Below are 22124 nucleotides of genomic sequence, written 5' to 3'. Positions count from 1 at the left end.
CAACAAAAAGTAGAATAATAAAGAAATATTTTATAAATGAAATTAAAATAAGAACATCTGAACCACTTACACTCAGTGTAGACTAGAGTATATGTTGAAACGCAGCTGACCCTTAAACTTCTAAAAAAAAAATGTTACCAAGAGGACTAAAACACAAAGAGTGAATCTGACTTCAAGTTTTCAAACATGCAGAGATCCTGTGGCAAATGAGAGGGACTGTTTATTCATGCTAAGCCCGAAGGTTCCCTCTGCTTATATGTAAAACACAGCTTTCTTATATTATATTATATTATAAAATTATTTGTTATTATAAATAAATATTATATAATATTATAAAAAAATATTAGAACCTGAATTTTTCTGAAGTGTAAACATAAAACCATAAAAGAAAGGTGGAGATAAAGGAGACCGCTCTGCTGCCCATAAAGCTTACTTTAGGTTCCTCTTCAGTCACTTTCTCTTCTGGAGTTTGTTAAAAGAAACAACAGAGGAGGAGAGTTAATAAATGAGCTTGATATTCCTTCCATGGGGCCACACTGCCACTTGCTGGACGGTAGAGGAACTGCAAGAGGAGAGGACACTACAAAACTGCCTGACTGAATGCATTGCTGATCACTGCTTCACATTAAGAAATCATTTTAAGAACCTGATATTTGAAAAACAATAATTTGGTGTCATCTAACCTTTTTATGAAAACACAGTACAGTGATATGGATGGATTTATGGCTCAATTTAATCTAAGCTGATGGTCCACTCACAGGTCGGCACCTCTCATCAGTCTGTCCCCAGTCCTGCTCAATACATGTTGTTTAGATGCGCGTGAGAAAAAAAAACTGAGCTTTTATCAGCTTCAGAGGGCGATTGTGGCTCAAGAGTTGGGCGTTCGCCTTGTAATCGGAAGGTTGCCGGTTCGAGCCCCGGCTTGGACAGTCTCCGTCGTTGTGTCCTTGGGCAAGACACTTCACCCGTTGCCTACTGGTGGTGGTCAGAGGGCCCGGTGGCGCCAGTGTCCGGCAGCCTCGCCTCTGTCAGTGCGCCCCAGGGTGGCTGTGGCTACAATGTAGCTTCATCACCAGTGTGTGAATGTGTGTGTGAATGGGTGGATGACTGGATATGTAAAGCGCTTTGGGGTCCTTAGGGACTAGTAAAGCGCTATATAAATACAGGCCATTTACCATTTACCATTTCTTTGTCTCTAGTAATGATTGAGGGAAACCAAACACAAAATACATCCAGCTTTTATTAGTTTTTATAGAGCTGATCTAACGTCACGCCAGAACTGGCTAATAAGGATTTTAACTTGGCAACCGGGACATCTCTGTCTGTAGAAGAGGTACAATAAATAGCAAAGTGTTCATTGCCTCCAGGACTGATCAATAAAAATATATTCAATATTTTTGGCAGACACACTGCAGTGAAGGAAGCCAGAGGAGAATCTTTAATGTAAATCAGTACTACACCACCTGTCATAGCGGTCCACAGTTAGGGCCAAAATCTGAGATCGGTTCAGTCCAAGATAGAAATGTCTGGGCAGCATTCATGCTCCGTTATGTGCAGGTAGTCTAGTTTTGTGATGCTTTGTTTTTCAAATCATTCAGTGTGTGAGCTTAGTCTGGTTCTTGGAGAGATGTCACTGTTTCTGTTATCTGTGATCAGTGTGACCAAATCAGGCTCTAATCCTGATGTCATCAGAAGACAGACATATCTGTGAAGGACTGAGGTTTATTGCCTTCAACATTTCTGAGCCTTGACAGTTTGGGTCCATCTGCTGAAAAAGAAAATGAAGTTTGTCTATGTCTATGAAACTGAATCAGAGAGAACAACATCAATACAGCCATGGATCCTCTCTGACATCACAGCAGGCTTTACTGACAAGAAGACCAAGGATAGCGTGTCTGTTTGCAAACAGTTATACAAATGCATGAAAGAGTCCAGTGAATCAAATCGGAGGATCATTTATTGTAGCAGAGAAAAGGCCACAAAGGATCTCCGGTGTCAGGGTTTAGAAATCCAGAGCTTAATGATGCAGAAACTGAAGGGAAACAGCGAGGGGAAGAAGTTGTTTTTGCAGGATTCACAGGAAAACATGAGAGCTGAGTCTCGTGAGTAGACACACTGATTAAACAAGTCACCGATCATAACAGAGAAGCTCGGCAGCAAACTGTGATCCATGCTGTGAATCCACCGAGCATTTTCTGACGCTGGAGGAAGCAAACTTATTCAAAATCGACGTTCAATATGGAGTCGTATTTCAGTTCCTCCACACCAGCAGGTGGCGGTAAACCACCTATTGATATTTGTCAACGCCAGAAAACAGGAGGAACGAGCGGCCCGGCTTCATCCAGCAGGAGTTTTCTCTCGTTTTGTGGCTCATCTAAAGGTAAGCACCGACCTAAATTTAGCCTGAGCTCAGTTAATCCCGAGTTTAGCTCCTGAAGAGGTCTTCTGCTGCTCTCCTCGGTGCTGCCGCTGTTCTGCATTATCTGCTGATGGTCAGACTGACGTGTGGGAGGTGCCCACAAAGCAGAACAATACAAATAATAATTAAAGAAAACACCGAATATTTCGTCTTTAAAATGCATTTCTTTGCTTTTCGTTTTTAACGCCACACAACAGTCCGCCGTCGCGCTGTTTTTCTCAGAAAAGTCTCTTTCGAGCCGCAAAGCTACAGCCCGATGTAGGTGTCCGCGCAGATGCCTGTTTAGAAATTAGCCAGTGTCCATAAACTGGTCGGTTCTTCCCAGTATTCTTGTTCTTCCCACACACGCGTTTATCATTTGACGATGGTCAGCTCCGCACCTAAAGAGACAGAACCCGGGGCCTGCTATCTGCACAGACCAGCTGGAGGTTTAAGAGGAGCTTGGTTACACTACTGTAGTGCCAAAAAGCGATTTCCAATGTTTCTGTGTGTTTTTATGTGCAATATCTTTACCTATGTTGTTAAATAGACTTCAGTGAACAGGGTTTACAAAGGGGTTCTATATAAATTTTTAAAATGACCTGTTTTTCAAGTATCTTTATAACTCTTTGTTGTTGTACTTGCATATCATTTATGAGGGATACATTTAGCATATGTTTCACATATGTCACATAACACACATAAGTAGTTATTGATAGCAGTTTAAATACAAGCAATCAGTTTTTGGCAAATACCGGAAATCAGGGTTTGGCAGACGATCATTTTTTGGCACAACGCAGCAACCGAGCACAAGCGGCAGGAGAGACGAGACAAAATAGAATACGTAACAGTGGTACAGAAACACACTTCTGTGCCCTTTTCCCCTCTGTAACCGTGGTGGAATACAATCGTTTTAAAAACCGAGGCACACCTGTGCTCAGGCTGAAGGTGGAGGGTGTTGGTTCCCCAGCCCTGCACTTTGGGGTCTGTTAGTCAGAAAGTGAAGCATCCAGTTGCTGGTCAGTATAGAGTTGATTGATGGTCAGCTTAGAGGAGAAGGTGGTATTCTAATGAGCTGTAATGAACAAATAGCATTCAGACATAAATGCTTCTTCCTATTTGAGTCCAGTGATGATGAGGGTGGGGTCAAAATGGAGTAACTTTGTGACAAAGTTGGACAGCTTTTGTTCTAAAGGTTTGGAGAGAGTCTGTGTGTGTGTCTGCATTCACTTTGTTCCTCTAACAGAAAATCAATGTGCAGATGTTGATTCCTGCAGTGACTGTTGTTCTTCATCCTGTAGAAACCATCCTGCAGCTGCTGGAACAAATCACTCCTTTTAATGTTTTCTATTTAGAAGATAATTTTTATTTTCTCTGCTTCTTTTTGTCAGGGATCAAAATGATGTCCTAATCCTTAAAGTTCTGTTTTTGTGTCCCAGCAGGAGAAGAGTCTGACGGAGAAGCCGAGGAACATTTTTAGCCGTTAGGACTGAACTCAGTCGCTACAGAGGAAACAATGAGCTCGACACAAAACGTGAGAAAAATATCTCAGTATATCACAGTACTGTGCGCAAGTCTACAGCCTCATTTCTTCATATTTTGCTTCCAAGCACCCAGACATTCTTGTAGTTTTATTGTGATCTTGAGCATTTTGTGCAATATCTGAAAGCCATGTCCTTAAAACGTAAATTAAAACATAACAGAAAAGTGGTCCAATGCAGACTCCAGTGAGGAAAGCTAGGCGGTCACAAGTCTGCTACAACTATGCATTGTCATTTGAGATAAAGTTCAGCTGGAGGATGATTGAAGAACATTAGAATAGTTCCCAGTTAGATCAGAGCAATATTTTTCCCTGAAATTCTCATCCCTGAAATTCTCATCCCTTATTACTAGGGACAGTCCAGTAGAGTCATTTCTTAGTCGACTAAACAAGGAAAAAATATTAGACTGACTAATCTAAAACTAAGAAACATTTAGATATTAAGTTAAATTTAAAAAAGTTTAAAGTCAAAAACTAATGACAAGCCATCGATCACATTCTTCAACAATAAATCCAGCAGTTTAACTGTGCCGCACCTCGCATCATTCATTATGACTATTATACATTATACTCCAGACAGACAACGACATACCGATGTTAGATATGATGTGAAAACACATTACTGCCAAAGATGTTCACGTATCACTAAAACACGACAAACTAATATCCGAAAAATGAATAAACTGAGACTGAAAAGTACAGCGCATTGTGCCACACGTTATGAATGATGGACCTGGTTTCAAAGTTTATGATGACCACTTTGATAAAAATTAAAATCTAAAATAACAAAACGATTAATACTCCTCCAGCTTATCGATTCAAACATGGAACCATTCCCAGGTTGGCCAGTAGGTGGCCTCCTCCCAGATGTGCCCAGCTGGAACACCTTTCAATGTGGAGGAGTCACGGCTCTACTCTGAACTGCTCCTGGATCACTGAACTCACACCCACCTTCTGGATAAAACTCATTTCTGCCGCTTGTATCTGTGATCTCATTCTGATAGTGTTAAAAAAAGGATGAGACTTAGATTAAACAGATTAGATTAAGTAGGGCTGCTCAATTAATCGAATTTTAATCTCGATTACGATCTGGGCTTACGAACTGAGCCGATTATTAGCCCCTCCCTCGTGCTTTACTGTCGCGCTGCTCCGTGTGGCAAATCGAGCGCACCTCTCTGCATTTCGAACACGTGTCACAACAATTAAGAGCAGCGGTCTCCAACCTTTTTTGCGCCACGGACCGGTTTATGCCCGACAATATTTTCATGGACTGGCCTTTAAGGTGTCACGGATAAATACAACAAAATAAAACTAGTACCGGTACCGAAAAAAGAAGATTTATTCATAACACACGTGAACAGACCCAGGAAAACCGAGTAAACGATAAAATCGATAACAAAATAACGCTGAAAACCGATAAAAACCCTGAAAACCATACATTTCACACCTGAGCCTCAACTCTCGCGGCCCGGTACCAAACGACTCACAGACCGGTACCGGTCCGAGGCCCGGGGGTGGGGGGCCGCTGATTAAGAGGACCCGAGGGAAGCTCGGAAAGCTAAGCAGAAGTTATTTGGAGAGGAGAGTGACTGCCGTTGGTTGAAAAGAGAGGTAAAAAAAACTTCAGTGGTGTGGAAACATTATGGGTAGGTGGAGTCAGACGTGGATCAAGTAGACACAGTGTGTAAACTTTGCTACGGTGTCGTAGCTGCACCACAGAGCAACACTGCAAAGTTCACTAAACATAGATGTTTACATTTTTCATTGATTTCTTATATTGCAAACATTTGCACTGTTATCAGTATTTGCACTATTTTATATTATGTTTTGACAATCTTTAAAGTCATTATTCAATACATTGTTATTGTTAAATAAATATCGTCAAATAATCGAGATCTCAATTTCAGTGAAAATAATCGTGATTATCATTTTTGCCATAATCGAGCAGCCCTAAGATTAAGTGACTAATAAGTCTGGTACCGAGTGGTGACGGCAGTCGGTACTCATTGCCCATATTGTAATTAGCATTGCTGCCAAATGCACATTCTTGTTTCAGCATCAGGTGTACAAGGATCTATTATTAGAAACAGTCAGAAGGTTATCTTAGGTTGAATCAGTGACCTTTAACTGGCCGTCAGCATGAAAGGTTGTCTGTTTGTATGTGTTAGCCCTGCAGTAGATTAGTGGCGTTTCCACAATATAACCCTTAATTCTCCACCACAACCCTGTTGTTGATAATTGGCGGATGGATGGATGTTCCATAATTGCGTTTCACTCATTACCTCATTTTGAATCTCTGTCACTGCAGGACCAACATGGAGCAGGAAGTCAGCGCTCTCAGGAGGCCGACAAACCTCACAGAAGAAAGGGAGAGAGAAAATACAGCTGTGATGAGTGTGGGAAGTCTTTCATACACATGAGTAGCCTAAAAAGACACCTTGTCTTCCACAGTGACATTAAACCATACAGCTGTGATCAGTGTGGGAAGAGTTTCACCCAGAAAAGCAGCTTGAGCATGCATAAATTCATCCACAGCATTAAACCATACAGGTGCGACGTGTGTGGAAGGTCTTATACTCGATCTGGACATTTAAAAAGTCATCAAGTCATCCACAGTGGAGTGAAACCATTCAAGTGTGACTTGTGTGGAAAGTCTTATACTCAAGCTGGACATTTAAAAAATCACAAAGTCATCCACAGTGGAGTGAAACCATTCAGGTGTGACTTGTGTGGAAAGTCTTTCACTGAGATGAAGAGCCTAAAACGACACGAAGTCTTCCACACCGGAGCTAAACCATTCAGCTGTGATCAGTGTGGGAAGTGTTTCACCCGCAAAGAAGGCTTGGAAAATCACAAGCTCATCCACAGCGGACTTAAACCATACAGCTGTGATCAGTGTGGCAGAGCTTTTACTTGCAGGAAAAATTTATGGATTCATCAAATTACCCACTCTGGAATAAAGCTATACAGCTGTGACGTTTGTGGAAAAACGTTTAGTCATCTGGGGAGCCGAAATAAACATCTGCGCATTCACACCGGGCAGGATGTGTGCTGCTGTGATCTGTGTGGCAAACGCTTTGTTACATACAGCAACTTACAAATCCACAAACTTACCCACACTGAGGAGAGACCTTATAAATGTGAGCTGTGTGATAAGGCTTACAAAGCTCCAAATTCCCTGAAAGTGCACCAGAAGAGTCACACCAGAAAGAGACTGTACAAGTGCAGTTACTGTGACGTAAGTTGTTGGGTTTTTTTAATCTTGTTGTTTTAGGCTGGTTGTTTGGACGACCGCTCAGTAAACTGTATTATGTAATGCATGTAAATGCAGCACTGGGCAATTCGGACATTGTTGTTTTCACAGTCATTATAGAAATCAATGGTCGCTCATTCGTAGTGCTAAAGTTGATATTGCAGTATTTAAGGTTGTGTTGGTTTCAGTATTATTATTTCTGCTCAGGTGTATATACAATACACATTATTTAAGTATCATGAAATAAAGTTTAGGCCACAGTGTTATTTTAGATAAAGCGCTGCTGATAGGATTGTATGATTGTATGATTTGCAGTGTAATATCAGAACTGTTAAAGTATTTGGACTAATATGTTAGTGTTAGTGTAATATTGTAGTTGTATTAGATTGATATTCATCAGTATTGTTGGATTATTAGTATTATACTATTGTATTACTATTGTAGTAACTGATTGGACTTCAAGTATTTTGGTGGTAGTAAGTAAGTAAAAACTTTATTTATATAGCACCTTTCAAGATAAAAATCACAAAGTGCTTCACAGAAGCTAAAACCTAAAAATAAAAATCAACTAAAAGCAAGTTTAAAAAGATGGGTTTTTAGCTGTTTTTTAAAAGCGACCACTGAGTCCACAGATCTCAGGCTCAAAGGGAGAGAGTTCCACAATCTGGGGGCCACAGTTCCAAAAGCTTTGTCGCCTTTTGTTTTCAGCCTCGTGTGCTGGACAGCAAGCAAGCCCTGGTCACATGACCTCAGGGACCTGCTGGGAATGTATGGATGCAAAAGTTCACTTATATATGTTGGTGCTTGTCCATGCAGGGCCCTGAAAGTCAAGGTCAAAACCTTAAACTGGATCCTGAATTTAACGGGGAGCCAGTGCAGCTGAATCAGCAGGGGTGTGACATGGGAAAACTTGGAGGACTTGGTCAGAAGCTTTGCAGCAGCATTCTGAACAACTTGCAGACGATCCAAAGAGGCTTTACATAAACAAGTAAACAAAGAATTACAGTAGTCCAGACGAGATGAAACAAATGCATGAATGACAATTTCTAATTCGGAGCGCGATACAATGGGACTCAGCTTAGCAATGTTTCTCAAATGATAAAAACAGGAGCGAACCAAAGATTTTACATGGGCATCCAAAGTCAGAGCTGAGTCAATACTAACACCAAGGCTCCTGATAGACGGTTTTGCAAATGTAGCAAGTGGACCCAAGTTTTCCATAACACTAGGTACAAAAGTTTTAGGAGCACAAACAAGAACTTCAGTCTTCTCCTCATTTAGTTGAAGAAAGTTTCCAGCCATCCAACATCTAATGGAGTCTATGCACTTGTGCAAAATCTGTAGCTTGGAAACATCATGGGGCTTAAAGGAGATATATACCTGAATATCATCTGCATAGCAGTGATACGAAATGTCCTTAAAAGTGCTCAATAAGTGTTGAAGAGGAAGTAAATACAGTAAGAACAATAAAGGCCCCAAAACTGAACCTTGTGGCACACCATAGGCAAGAAAAGTAGAAGAGGAACTGTACTTAGAGGTAGCCACAGAAAAGGATCGTTCATGCAAATAGGATTCAAACCAGTCCAAAGCAGCCCCTGATATACCCACCCAGTCTCTCAGCCTATCTAGCAGAATATGATGGTCCACAGTATCAAAGGCGGAGGTCAGATCCAACATCAACAGAACGGAGCATTCTCCTGCATCACATCTCATTAAAATGTCGTTGGAGACTCTAAGAAGTGTAGTTTCAGTAGAGTGAGCTCTACGAAAGCCATATTCGAATTTATCCAGAATGCTGTATTCATCTAGAACAGCTATAAGCTGCTTAGCCACAACCTTTTCTAAAATCTTAGAAATGAACGGTAATTTTGAAATCGGTCTGTAGCTACTGAGAAGAGAAGCATCAAGCTTAGGTTTTTTTAACAGTGGGTGAATAACAGCATTCTTACAATAAACAGGGACCTGACCAGAAACCAGTGAGGTATTAATAATTGTGAGCACACAGGGACCAATAGACTGAAAGACATTTTTAAACAAAGATCCAGGTAAAATATCAAAAGAGCAGGAGGATGCTTTCATTGAATTAACCAACTTGACCAGCTCAGGTAAGGACACAGGTAAAAATCTTTCTAAAATTACAGGCCTAGCTTGAGTTGGAACAGACAAGAGAGACACAGAAGGAGAGATACTGTTCCTAGTATTGAAGCACTGGCGTGGCAGGACTGTAAATTACATTAGTACTGTGTTGCAGTGATATTTGGTGGTAGTACGGTACAGTGGTACTGTAGTAGTGTTGTGGTATTATTGTAATATTATGTGCAGGTACTACAGGGAGTGCAGAATTATTAGGCAAGTTGTATTTTTGAGGAATAATGTTATTATTGAACAACAACCATGTTCTCAATGAACCCAAAAAACTCATTAATATCAAAGCTGAATGTTTTTGGAAGTAGTTTTTAGTTTGTTTTTAGTTTTAGCTATTTTAGGGGGGTATCTGTGTGTGCAGGTGACTATTACTGTGCATAATTATTAGGCAACTTAACAAAAAACAAATATATACCCATTTCAATAATTTATTTTTACCAGTGAAACCAATATAACATCTCCACATTCACAAATATACATTTCTGACATTCAAAAACAAAACAAAAACAAATCAGCGACCAATATAGCCACCTTTCTTTGCAAGGACACTCAAAAGCCTGCCATCCATGGATTCTGTCAGTGTTTTGATCTGTTCACCATCAACATTGCGTGCAGCAGCAACCACACCCTCCCAGACACTGTTCAGAGAGGTGTACTGTTTTCCCTCCTTGTACATCTCACATTTGATGATGGACCACAGGTTCTCAATGGGGTTCAGATCAGGTGAACAAGGAGGCCATGTCATTAGTTTTTCTTCCTTTATACCCTTTCTTGCCAGCCACGCTGTGGAGTACTTGGACACGTGTGATGGAGCATTGTCCTGCATGAAAATCATGTTTTTCTTGAAGGATGCAGACTTCTTCCTGTACCACTGCTTGAAGAAGGTGTCTTCCAGAAACTGGCAGTAGGACTGGGAGTTGAGCTTGACTCCATCCTCAACCCGAAAAGGCCCCACAAGCTCATCTTTGATGATACCAGCCCAAACCAGTACTCCACCTCCACCTTGCTGGCGTCTGAGTCGGACTGGAGCTCTCTGCCCTTTACCAATCCAGCCACGGGCCCATCCATCTGGCCCATCAAGACTCACTCTCATTTCATCAGTCCATAAAACCTTAGAAAAACCAGTCTTGAGATATTTCTTGGCCCAGTCTTGACGTTTCAGCTTGTGTGTCTTGTTCAGTGGTGGTCGTCTTTCAGCCTTTCTTACCTTGGCCATGTCTCTGAGTATTGCACACCTTGTGCTTTTGGGCACTCCAGTGATGTTGCAGCTCTGAAATATGGCCAAACTGGTGGCAAGTGGCATCTTGGCAGCTGCACGCTTGACTTTTCTCAGTTCATGGGCAGTTATTTTGCTCCTTGGTTTTTCCACACGCTTCTTGCGACCCTGTTGACTATTTTGAATGAAACGCTTGATTGTTCGATGATCACGCCTAAGAAGCTTTGCAATTTTGAGACTGCTGCATCCCTCTGCAAGATATCTCACTATTTTTGACTTTTCTGAGCCTGTCAAGTCCTTCTTTTGACCCATTTTGCCAAAGGAAAGGAAGTTGCCTAATAATTATGCACACCTGATATAGGGTGTTGATGTCATTAGACCACACCCCTTCTCATTACAGAGATGCACATCACCTAATATGCTTAATTGGTAGTAGGCTTTCGAGCCTATACAGCTTGGAGTTAGACAACATGCATGAAGAGGATGATGTGGACAAAATACTCATTTGCCTAATAATTCTGCACTCCCTATATAGTATTAAATTAGTGTTGTTACAGTGTTGTGGGACAGAGATGCTTTTCATTTTAGGCGACGTTCAGGATACAAATGTTGAGGGATTCCCTGACTTACACTGTCTTTGTGTCTTTGTTTAGAGGCAGAGCGACACAGATGGATCCAGTTCTCAGCCCTGTTGTCACTGTGGTGCTGTGAAACCGTTTTGTTGTGACCTTTGTGGAAAAGCTTACAAGAAGAAAAAAGGCCTGATATGGCATCAGCGTAGACACACTGGACAAAGACTGAACTACTGCAAACAGTGTGGGAAAGGCTTCCCCACTCCAAGTGCATTAAAGCAACATGAACTCTTCCACAATGGTGTGAGAGAGCACGTTTGTGACCAGTGTGGGTCATCCTTCATCACTACAGGTGACCTTAAAGTGCATAAACGCGTCCACACAGGAGAGAAACCATACAAATGCAGCCACTGTAACAAAAGCTTCTCACACTCAAGTAATCGTAACATTCACGAACGTGCACATGAGGAAGACAACTACATGGTTTATCAGCATGATCTTGCAGAACTGAAATCACTGGATCACAATGACTCTGAAGAGACAGAAAGATCCTCTTCTGGTTTCAGGGTTGGACTTAAAAACCTTGAGATCAGGCTCCACAGAGTTCAGATGGAGTCTCCTGTAAAGAGTGTCAGCTGATGTCACACTTGGATCTGATGAGCTAGCTCTGAACCCTGAATCTTAAATTAAATTTCAGCTGAAAACGGCATATCCAGAAGAACAGAATATACTCAATGATTGAGCATGCATCCAGACACTACTGTCTGTACTTTATTCTATTTCTGTTGCTTGTGGGTCTCAGTGAAGATGTCCACGAATGCCTCATGTTCACCAAACTAACTAATACTAAAACTAAGGATATTTCCTCTGTATTGTTATTGTTATTAAGTGCTCTATGGCAGAGAAGAGGGCTCCACTGAGGGCGGTGAAGGCTTCCCAGAGCGTCGTTGGCAGCAGCGTCCCCGCCACAGCAGACACGTACACCGACTGTTCTTCCTACACTGTAAACATGCTTCTTCTTATACTGTAAATACTCTATGTGGAAGTTGAGTGCAGAGCTCACTCGATGTAAATGCATGTGCTGGAATGACAATAAACACCTTAAACCCATGAATGTGCCTCTGTCTGCTCTGACACTCTTCAGTAAGCAGTGTTTTGCACGAGTGGAACGTTTGATTCCAGCTGGAGACACGAATCCTTTCACGCAGAACAACTTTAGTGTTACACTAATATTTTTTTTCTAAAGATCAATGCTCATAAAAAAACTATATTTAAATAATCAAATTAAGTTTAACCTCCTAAGACCCGAACTCTTCAATGGCATGCATTTTTGATTTCTCTTTAATATTGGGGCTGATTGGAACCCGATGAATGTAAAAACAAAGAATCACCAGATTGACTTTTTTTTTTTTACCTGATTTTTGTTTCTAAGAAAAATCAGAGCCACATATGAGGATATTCATTAAAATTTTTTGATAAAAACAGTGGCAGTATGTCCTCGTAAGTGGATATCAGGCCCTTGTAGAGCAAAATTTAGTATTTTGACCCAAAATTTGATGTCCACATATGTGGACAGGAGGGCCTAGGTAGGAGGTTAATGTTCACTGTATTTCGGTTTAGTTCTGTTCCTGCATTGCAGAATGAGCAGCTTCTCACAAACATTTAATCTCACTTCATAGCTGTTCTGTTCAAATGACAGCCTCATTAATGAGGTGACAGCTCACCCGGTGGTTCTCCACTCTTATATGACCTGTACAGTGGACTTTCGGAGAACCCAGTCTGTCCCGTGCACATCAGCCACGATGCAGGACAGGAGAGAGGATCAACAGTGCTGATCTACCTGTACAGGTACAAGGTCAGGAAATATCTCTGCAGAGTTCTCACATCCCGGATATAAACTGCTTAAACTTGGGTGTTTTTTGCACGCAGAAGAGCATAGCAACAGGATCTAATTCAAACTTGATTTTCTACCTGGGATGTACGCTTTGTAGTCCATCTTCAGAACTTTGTAGTTTTCACACAGCAGCTTAACATTATTAATCGGTCTGACTCTCTGAGCACTGACTTTTCATTTCCTAACTCCTGTGTTATTGCAGGGTTTACCTTACAATATAAAGCGCCACTTTGACATCTTTGCTTCTTCCCAGGTGATTAACTGCGATTTTCTACCATGAACCACGTGGGTCTCTGCTCCCTGATCTGTTTCCTGTGTTTGGAAAGAGTTGCAGCTTCATCGCGGAGTTTCTCTCGGTTTGTGGGCTCATCTAAAGGTAAGCACCGAGCTAACTTTACTGTGAGTTCAGTTCATGTTGAGTTTAGCTCCTGAATGAGGTCTTCTGCTGCTCTCCTCGGTGTCTGTTCACAGTTTATTGTGAACACGTTGAGAGAAGAGTGAGAGAGTGTTTGGAGAAAAACACCAACTAACCATTAGCTCAGCATGCTGGGAGAAGTTGAGCGTTTGCTCGCGTTTTGCTCGATTATTTCCTGCTGTGACTCGGGGGCGTTTTTAGCCCATTTTTGAATCACAGGATCCCCAAAGATTCACAGTACTTTATAAAAAGCATATAGTATTTGGTTGAGACGTAATATTTTAAAAACAAAAGTATAGACCCCCCCCCCCCCCCCCCCAAAAAAATGGTCTGTTCCAGCTCGCCTCTCCCCTACTCTGGCTCTGTTGTCCTTTCTGCCAGAGCGATGGTGGCTGAGACGCAGCAGAGCGGAGGTGTGAGTGCCTGCCTTAAACCAGGACATATTAGCTGCATTTAACCTTCAGTTATGTAGGAGTCAGACCGTGTTTCCTTTTTAGCTGAAAAACATTACACCAGGTAACCTGCAGTGTTGAGAGCGTGTTTTCCGATGTTTGCTACTCTACAGTCCGTCCTACTCTGTAGTAAAATCAGCGACATTTGACCGTCCTGTTGCTCCCATTGGAATTTATGTAGCCTATTTAAAATCTACAACTTAAAATTGTTGTTACCACTGTCCTGTTTGAAATGGAACGAGAGAAGCTGGTTATTTTGTCATATGTGCATGTGCCGATATTAAACCCAGCAGCCACATTCAGGTAAAAGTGTAAGATCAAATGATCCGTCAATAAAGGATAATGTTGGATCAGTGTTTCAATATTTATATCTTTTATTAGATGTACATGTGGTTTGGTTATTTGCCTTTTGGTTGAAAGTACACCGAGAGATGACTTTTTTTATTAGTGATCTTAATAATATCTTTTTTCATGTTAATGTCATTTTTTCATCTAATTAAATATATCTACATCTATTTGTGTATGATTATCAGTCCAAAGAGGGAGAGAGGAAAGAGGGCAACGTTAGGAGAAAGTACAAGGCCAGGAAGAACCTGGTAACCTGCGGCATCACAGAGAGTTAAAACTGTCTAAATTCTTTCATCTTTAATAAAATGATCAGCGTTGCTGCTTTACCAGGTGTAACAATTAAGTTTAACATCCAGGCATCCATGAAAACAGAATTTATTAAATTCAACGGAGTTGGAAGTTAGCAGGAAGTTAGCTCGCTAGTTTTCACCTAAACATAATATAGCATGTTCTGACTGCGAGGTTTCTGAAATAATTAAAACGTACAGCTCTGCTGTCACTTCCAACATAAATGAAGACAGAAAACTAAACAGCAGTGACGTTTGTAGGGTTACTGAAGTTGGACTAGCTGGTATATAATGATGTTGTCACGGTTCTGGGTCCGTTGGACCCAGTATTTTGAGTTTATTATGTTTTGGTTCACTTTTGCATCATCGATTATTCTTTTTTTCTCTGGTACTTTGTGTTTCAGTTATCTTGGTGTTTTGGATTGTTTCTCATTCTCTTGTTGTGATGTTTATTATTATTATTATTATTAGAGTTTCATGTTTCTATTATCCATGTTTTAGGAATGGTGGTTTCATGTATAGTTCAGTTCCATGTGTCATTTTCTGTCTCTGTGTTGAGTCCATGTCTCTGAGTTGTGATTCATGTTTCCTGTTTTATTGTGAAAGTCTTTGTCTTATGTTAGTGTGTGCAGCTTTGTTCCCCATGTCTCGTTAGCCCTGATCTCTCCCAGCTGTGTCTCCCTTCTGTGGCCCATTTCCTCATTACTACCCTGTGTATTTTAGCCCTGTGTTTTCCCATGCCCAGTGTCGCGTCGTACCCACAGATTATGCCTGTGTGTCCTTGGTCTCAGTGTTCCATCCTCACTTCATGTTTGTTTTCCTGCCAGCAATAAAGCTGAGGTTTTTGAGTTACATTCCGTTTTCCGAGTCCTGCATTTGGATCCTCATCTCTGCCTGCCCGCACACAGAGCCCTGACAGATGTGCTACGTGATCGCTTGCAAAACAGCTACGTTATCGTTGGGGCTGTTCGATATAACGATTATATCGGATGACGATATAAAAACGTCTATCCTTTCATTTTACGCTATCGTTTGTTTCCTGCTATTGCTAAAAAATAAACCTTAGACTCAAACGTCAGAAGAGGCTTTTCCCCGCAGCAGGCTGTGTAATAAATACTCACAAAGAAAACGGCGGCCGTTACAACTTATATCTAAAAATTTATCGTTTCATGCATCGGTTAAAACATTTCACACAAGTCGAGCTGCCCGAGATTCACAGAATTTACGGAAAATTTTACATTTTTGTGATTTATATCGTTATCGGACGATAGATGTCTTATATCGGGATATGAGATTTTGGTCACATCACACAGCCCTAGTTAGCATAACATTAGCTAAAGGATGAACGCTAACTTTTTTCCACTCGATAAAAGGTAACGTGAGGGTTTCTGGTGGTTAAGGACAAATGCAATCGTATAGCAGGATGCTGTACACGGACCAAACTTCAGTCAGGAGAACAACTGAGATTATTCATCCACAATACGAGGTTAGTCATTAATATACTGCAACAACATGGGAATAGAGCAGCTGCGAGAGAATTCAGCATTAATGAATCAATGTTAAAGAAGTGGAGGAAGCGCAGTTTTTGGCTTTCCTCATATTCCAAAAGTGCTTCGTCTCTTTGCTATGACTGTCGCCCGCCATAATTTGCAGACGATGTTGTTTGCAGCAGCTGCAATGCTTTCGACCAAAATAGGCGGAGCTTGTTGACACCAACAACATGCGCTATTGCGATAGAGCGATATAGTCAAAATCTCTACCGTTGGCCAAATTTATATCGTCTCTACCGTATACCATTTATACCGCCCACCCCTACTTATGATTTAATAAAGATATTGGCAAACTTTGAAATGACTGAAAGATTTATTAGGGTTTGTTTTGAGTTTTGTTCAAAAAGGGGTTCAAAACTTCATATATGAAAAAAAAAATCACATATGCTGGACATCTTAAACTATTTTTTTAATAAAGCAGCACAGCAGAAAAAAAATTAGGGCTAACCCTTCACTCTATCATGTGGCTCGGTGCTGTCCCCGTTAAAGAGCCAAGGACCTTCTTTCCACTTCCTCCATTTATAGGTTGGATGCAGTGAGTAACACTGGGGAACAACACACCCTCGTCGCTCTAGCTGATGCTAGAAAGTAATATTAAATAAATTCTAACAACAGCTGATCAAGCTTAAAAGTGCTGCTGTTGTTTTGCGCGACATTCGCCGGTTTCTTCTTTCTGGTGCAAAGTGGGCGATAAACAAACAAGAGAGACGATCAGCTGATCATTGATCAGTTTCATGATCGAAGTAGAAACGGAGGGAGGGGGAGGGGATGAGAGAAGAAGAGGCAGCTGTGCAACGTAACGACAGAATAAATCCAGCTTTGTGTCTTTTTCATTGTAGCTGAAGTCCGGGACAAACTGTGTTCCTTTCCAGCTCAATATGAAACCCATAATATTTTCTCTGAATACGAGACGATTCCATTTTTATAGGACGGTCGGCAACTCTACTAACTAACTAACCTTATGAACAAAATAAAGTTCAGTATCAGTAACATGAAAGCACCCGCATAGTTGTATAGAAACTCTGTCATGCTAGTTAGTACGCAGTACAAGTTATTGTAACTGACTGTAAAAATAAACTCCACCTAAACTTGGTTTATATCTGACCCAGATGGACTGCAGGTCATAACTTCTTACCTGAAGTTCAGTTCACCTGACACTCGGACCGGCGGCTGCCTCGGGTCTCTTATCCTCCTGCCTCCCCTTTCCCTCATCCACCTGCTGGCTTCTGTGGAAGCTCCGTCATAGCCACCACCAAACAACTGAGTTATTTTTACACACCGGCCAGCTTCTGGCCAATCCACCACCTCTCATTGTTTATACTGTTCAAAAAAAGCAGAAAAACCCACAATCATCGGCCCATTAAAAACGAAAAATCACCATCGGCCCACCGGGCCAATGCCAGGTATGCCCGATGGTCAGTCCAGCTATGGTCGTGCCATCAGTTAACCCTTCGTGTACCAGCTATGACACGCATGCCCGGGGTTGCCGACCCCTGTTCATAGGTATTGTTGTCACTGAGGAGTGTAGTAATGTTTATTTGCTCTGCTTCTTCTTGTCAGGGATAAAATACATATCTATACTTTTTGTGTCCCAGCTGAGTAACAGGAGGAGAAGAGTCTGGTGGAGCAGCAGAGGAACAGTTTCAGCCATTTGGACTCAGCTCAGCCACTACAGAGGAAACAATGACTTCAACACAGGAGGTGAGAAAATATCTCAGCTACACTGTTATTGAAACTGTGTGCACAGCTGGATGTTAACAGCAGTTTTATCTTTTCCATCCTGGGCTCCTCCATAAATAGAAAATCTACATTCACAAACAAAAACCACAGAAGTTGCAAGAAAATACAAAGATCATATTTTATCAGCACACATTAAAACAATATCATCAGTTGGACTGCCCATTTTTCATGAAGTAAAAGATTTTCTCCCGTGATCAGGGCTGGGCCATATCGCCAAAATTCATATCTCGATATTCTGTAGCTGGATGGCGATATACGATATACATCTCGATATTTATTTTAAGCCATAAAGTAAGAACAAAAAGAGTTCTTAGTAAAAGCTGTGTCCCAGATTTCGCAGAGGCAGTTTTATTAACAGACAGCATAGATGTACATGAAAAAATTACTCAGAAATAAATTATCAGCATTTATTAAATAATAATGCTCAAGGTATAAAATAAAACAATGTTGTTTTTGCGCATAACAAAAAGCAACCGTGCAGTCAAAATGTAAACTAAAAGATGCTGAGCGTAATAACAAAGACAGATTTCGCAGCTGCTCTGTTCCCATGTTCTACTGTGTACCGTGTGACAGCCGTGTCTCTTAACACGTGCCATTTGTGGTCCTTATACACACACAATAAGGTAATATTACGTTGAAGCATGGTACGTATTACTCCGCGACGCTTCTGATTACAGTAGCCGTAATGCCTAGACAAACCATGTGAGTGAAGTTGGCCCCTCACTAGGGGTGCAACGATACTCGTATCGATATTGAACCGTTCGGTAGAGTGCTTTCGGTTCGGTACGCATATGTATCGAACAATACAACATTTGTAATTTCTTTTATCAACTTTCCTTCTGACGATGCTGTCTGTGTTGAGCGCTCAGTGGATCTGCGCTCGGCAGTGCAGCCTAGGCGGAGCAGTCGAACGCAGATTCACTGACCGCAGGGCAAGCTAGCAAGACAGAAGTTAAGCTCTCCTTGCAACATGGACCTCCCCCACCCTCATTCAGATGTGGCCTTTGGAATTATTTTGGTTTTCATGTGAAGCATGACCCTGAAGGTAAGCGCGTCATGGACTTAAGTAAAACAGTATGTTGGATGTGCCACGCAATGCTCAATTACATGGGTGGGAACTAGTGTGTTAGCGCAGTTAGCTCGTTAACGTGTTGGCCGTCCAGCCCCACGCACGGACGATCCGCGGTAGCTCGTTAACGGAGATTTGCCGTGTTGTGGCGTTAACGTCATTTCAGATTAACGCTGACAGCACTAGTAGGAACACAACGAATATGACTGCACATTTACGCCGACATCATCCTAGTGCAAAGACAAGTGGAAGCAGACAAAAACAACAAGCATGCTACAAACTTTACCCGAGTCATTTAGACAGCCGTTAGCACAGGATTCTCCTGATGGGGACCTGATATGTTTAATATGCTGCTGAGAATATAGCCCAGAAGAAGCGTATAGTATAGCTTTTATTTTGGAAAGAGCCATTTCTCTGTAATAAACTCTCTTTTCCAAAGATTTCTCCATTAGATAGATTTATTTTTTATCCCTTTGTTGTTTCAGCAACATTAAATTTAAAAACTGTACTTTTGAGTTAAAATATATATTTATAATTTTAATAAATGACAAATTAAAAAGGCATGAACATTTTTGTATCGAAAAAATATTGAACCGTGAATTTTGTGTATCGCTACACCCCTACCACTCACCTTCTTCAAATCCAACAAAAGTGGTGTTAATCAACTGTGCTATGTTTGTGCTGCTTCTGTTTTAAAGATATTAATGAAAATGTAAGGGTCAAAATGTCAACCAGCGCCCCCACATTAACTAAATCAAACAAAATTGATGTCAAACATTTGTGTTATGTTTGTGTTGCAAATTTTTTTGTTTCTGCTGCTATCATTTTAAAAATATTAATAAAAATTTCTAGAGGTCAGAGGTCAACCAGCCACCCCACATTAATGGAATCAAACAAAACTGGTGTCAATCAATTGTGCTATGTTTGTGCTGGTTTGTGCTGCAAAATATTTTGTTTGTGCTGCTATCATTTTAAAAATGTTAACAAAATAAGGTCTTGATCCGTGCTTAATCATCCAGGTAAGTAAATCCCAAAAGGTTGATTCTGTTCACCTGGACGTAGCGGTTTTAGTGGGAGAAACGTTTCGTCACTCATCCAAGTGACTTCTTCAGTCTCAGCTGACTGCAGGTTTCCCCAATCATATACACTCTCCTTCAAGATGAAAACCAGATTTAAATTTTCTCCTCTTCTTTCCTCATGTACTCTGTATTTCCATTGTTTTGTTTTTTCCGTACCTCTCTCACCTGACTTCCCAATGTTATGTTTGTGTATTCTATGTATGGTTGGAAGGGGTGCTCATGATGGTGCCAGATCGTCTGGCAGCCTTTAAAACATTTTTCCTCCGGATAAATAAAGTATTATCAGTTAATCAATCTTTGATTCCACTAATGGAGGGAGTTTCAGTTTGTTCCACGACTGCATTTCACTCACTGCCTCTGTTTTTATCTCTGTCACTGCAGGACCAACATGGAGCGAGAAGTCAGCGCTCTCAGGAGGCCGACAAACCTCACAGAAGAAAGGGAGAGAAGAAATACAGCTGTGAGGAGTGTGGGAAGGATTTTAATCGGACGTCTGACCTGATACGGCATCAACTCATCCACAGTGGAGTTAAAGCACACTACTGTGACTTGTGTGGAAAATCTTTCACCCAACTTGGACACTTAAAAAGACACCAACTCATCCACAGTGGAGTTAAAGCACACAGCTGTGATCAGTGTGGTAAAGCTTTTGCTCGTAGTAGCAGCTTACAAAATCATCTAGTTACCCACTCTGAAAATAATCAAGCGTATAGCTGCGACATTTGTGGAAAAACATTCTGCTCGCTAGTCAAACGAAATATTCACCTGCGCATTCACACTGGACAGGATGTTTACTGGTGCGATCAGTGTGGGAAACTGTTTACAACAGCCACACACTTAAAAAACCACATGTTTATCCACACTGAGGAGAGACCTTATAAATGTGACTGGTGTGAAAAGGCTTTTAAAGAGCCACATTCCCTGAGAAAGCATCAACAGATTCACACCAGAAAAATACTCTACAAGTGCAGTTACTGTGAGGTATGTATTCATATTTTTTCAGTTGCAGTTATTTTGAAGTATTATGTGAATGAAGTTTAATTTCAAAGCTAAACGAGACGTTAAAACTTCGTCGACAGAATATACAATCAAATCTGAAACAAATCTGCTGAAACTTTCCTGATGCTGGAAAAAAGCTTCTCCCCTTTCTATCTAACATTCACACTCCAGTGGATGCATTGTAGAGCAGCTTGGGGTTAGTATCTTGTGGCATGTAGCAGGGCTCACAAAATTGCTAGCCTGACGGGCTGAGATAGATTTTGGTCGCCCGACCGGAGATATTGCTAGCCCCGGGACGTCGGGCTAGCGATTTTCCGAGCCCTGTTTAGAGTAGAGCATCCAGGGGTTTAACCACCAATCTTCCCATTAAGAAGATGCCTACAATTGAAGAGACATTTTCACCCAGTAAGCTGAGGTGGGTCAAGTATTGAAAATTGTACTCAAGTAAGAGTAGCATTACTTTAAAATAAGTTTACTCGAGTAAAAGTAGTTGGTGAAAAGACTACTCAAGTAGTGAGTAACTGGTTGTAATGTCAGATTTATTTTTTTAAATAAATGCTATCAAACAAAATTAAATAAATATACAAATTTTAGTATTTTCAAATAGAATATATGTAAAACATAAACTAAATAAGGCACAACAATTCTAATTTCCAGATTTCAGTTTTTCAAAACATAAAGCCTTTTTAACCAATAGCTACAGTAAATAATATAAATATATAAACAGTGCAAACCATTTCCAGTGACAAGATGTGTGGTATACTTTATATTCATTTTTGCTCCAAATGGCACAGCAGCTTCAGAGTAAACATTAGAACAGGGCAACTTCAGCCTATGTACATGCAGGGCTGCTCAGTTTACCATAAATTGTTTGGGTGTGTGTCTATTTCTGCATATTTAGCAAAAGTGTGCCATTTCTTCACTCAGTGAAGTGATGGTTAAGCTTCAGCAGCAGTTTGCTCTCAAGGTTCTTTTTGTGAAGCTGTAACTGTTTAGCAGTGAACAGGAGTCCTGCATGACTGGGAAGTCCTTCACAAGCTCCAGATGCAGGAAGAGCTGTATTCATTTTAATTGACAGCTTTTTGATGTGAGGAACGCCATGCAATAGATCCACACCTCCAGTGAATGGACATGAAAGGTACCTCTCCAGCCCCCCTGCTTCTGGCT

The 22124-nt window shown here is 41.0% G+C and overlaps 1 pseudogene; it reads left to right on the top strand.

The window, feature by feature from the left end:
• Window positions 1-3914: 3914 nt before the first annotated feature.
• On the top strand, window positions 3915-20938 carry LOC146625991 (uncharacterized; annotated as a pseudogene).
• The last annotated feature ends 1186 nt before the right edge of the window (window positions 20939-22124 follow it).

Source organism: Diplotaxodon limnothrissa, linkage group LG9 (assembly GCF_057381915.1).
Source record: "Diplotaxodon limnothrissa isolate DT_005_m linkage group LG9, D_limnothrissa_male_GT1.1, whole genome shotgun sequence".
In the NCBI taxonomy this organism is placed as follows: domain Eukaryota; kingdom Metazoa; phylum Chordata; class Actinopteri; order Cichliformes; family Cichlidae; genus Diplotaxodon; species Diplotaxodon limnothrissa.
The sequence above is the reverse complement of the archived record's forward strand: the minus strand, read 5'-3'. Positions and strand labels throughout refer to the sequence as shown.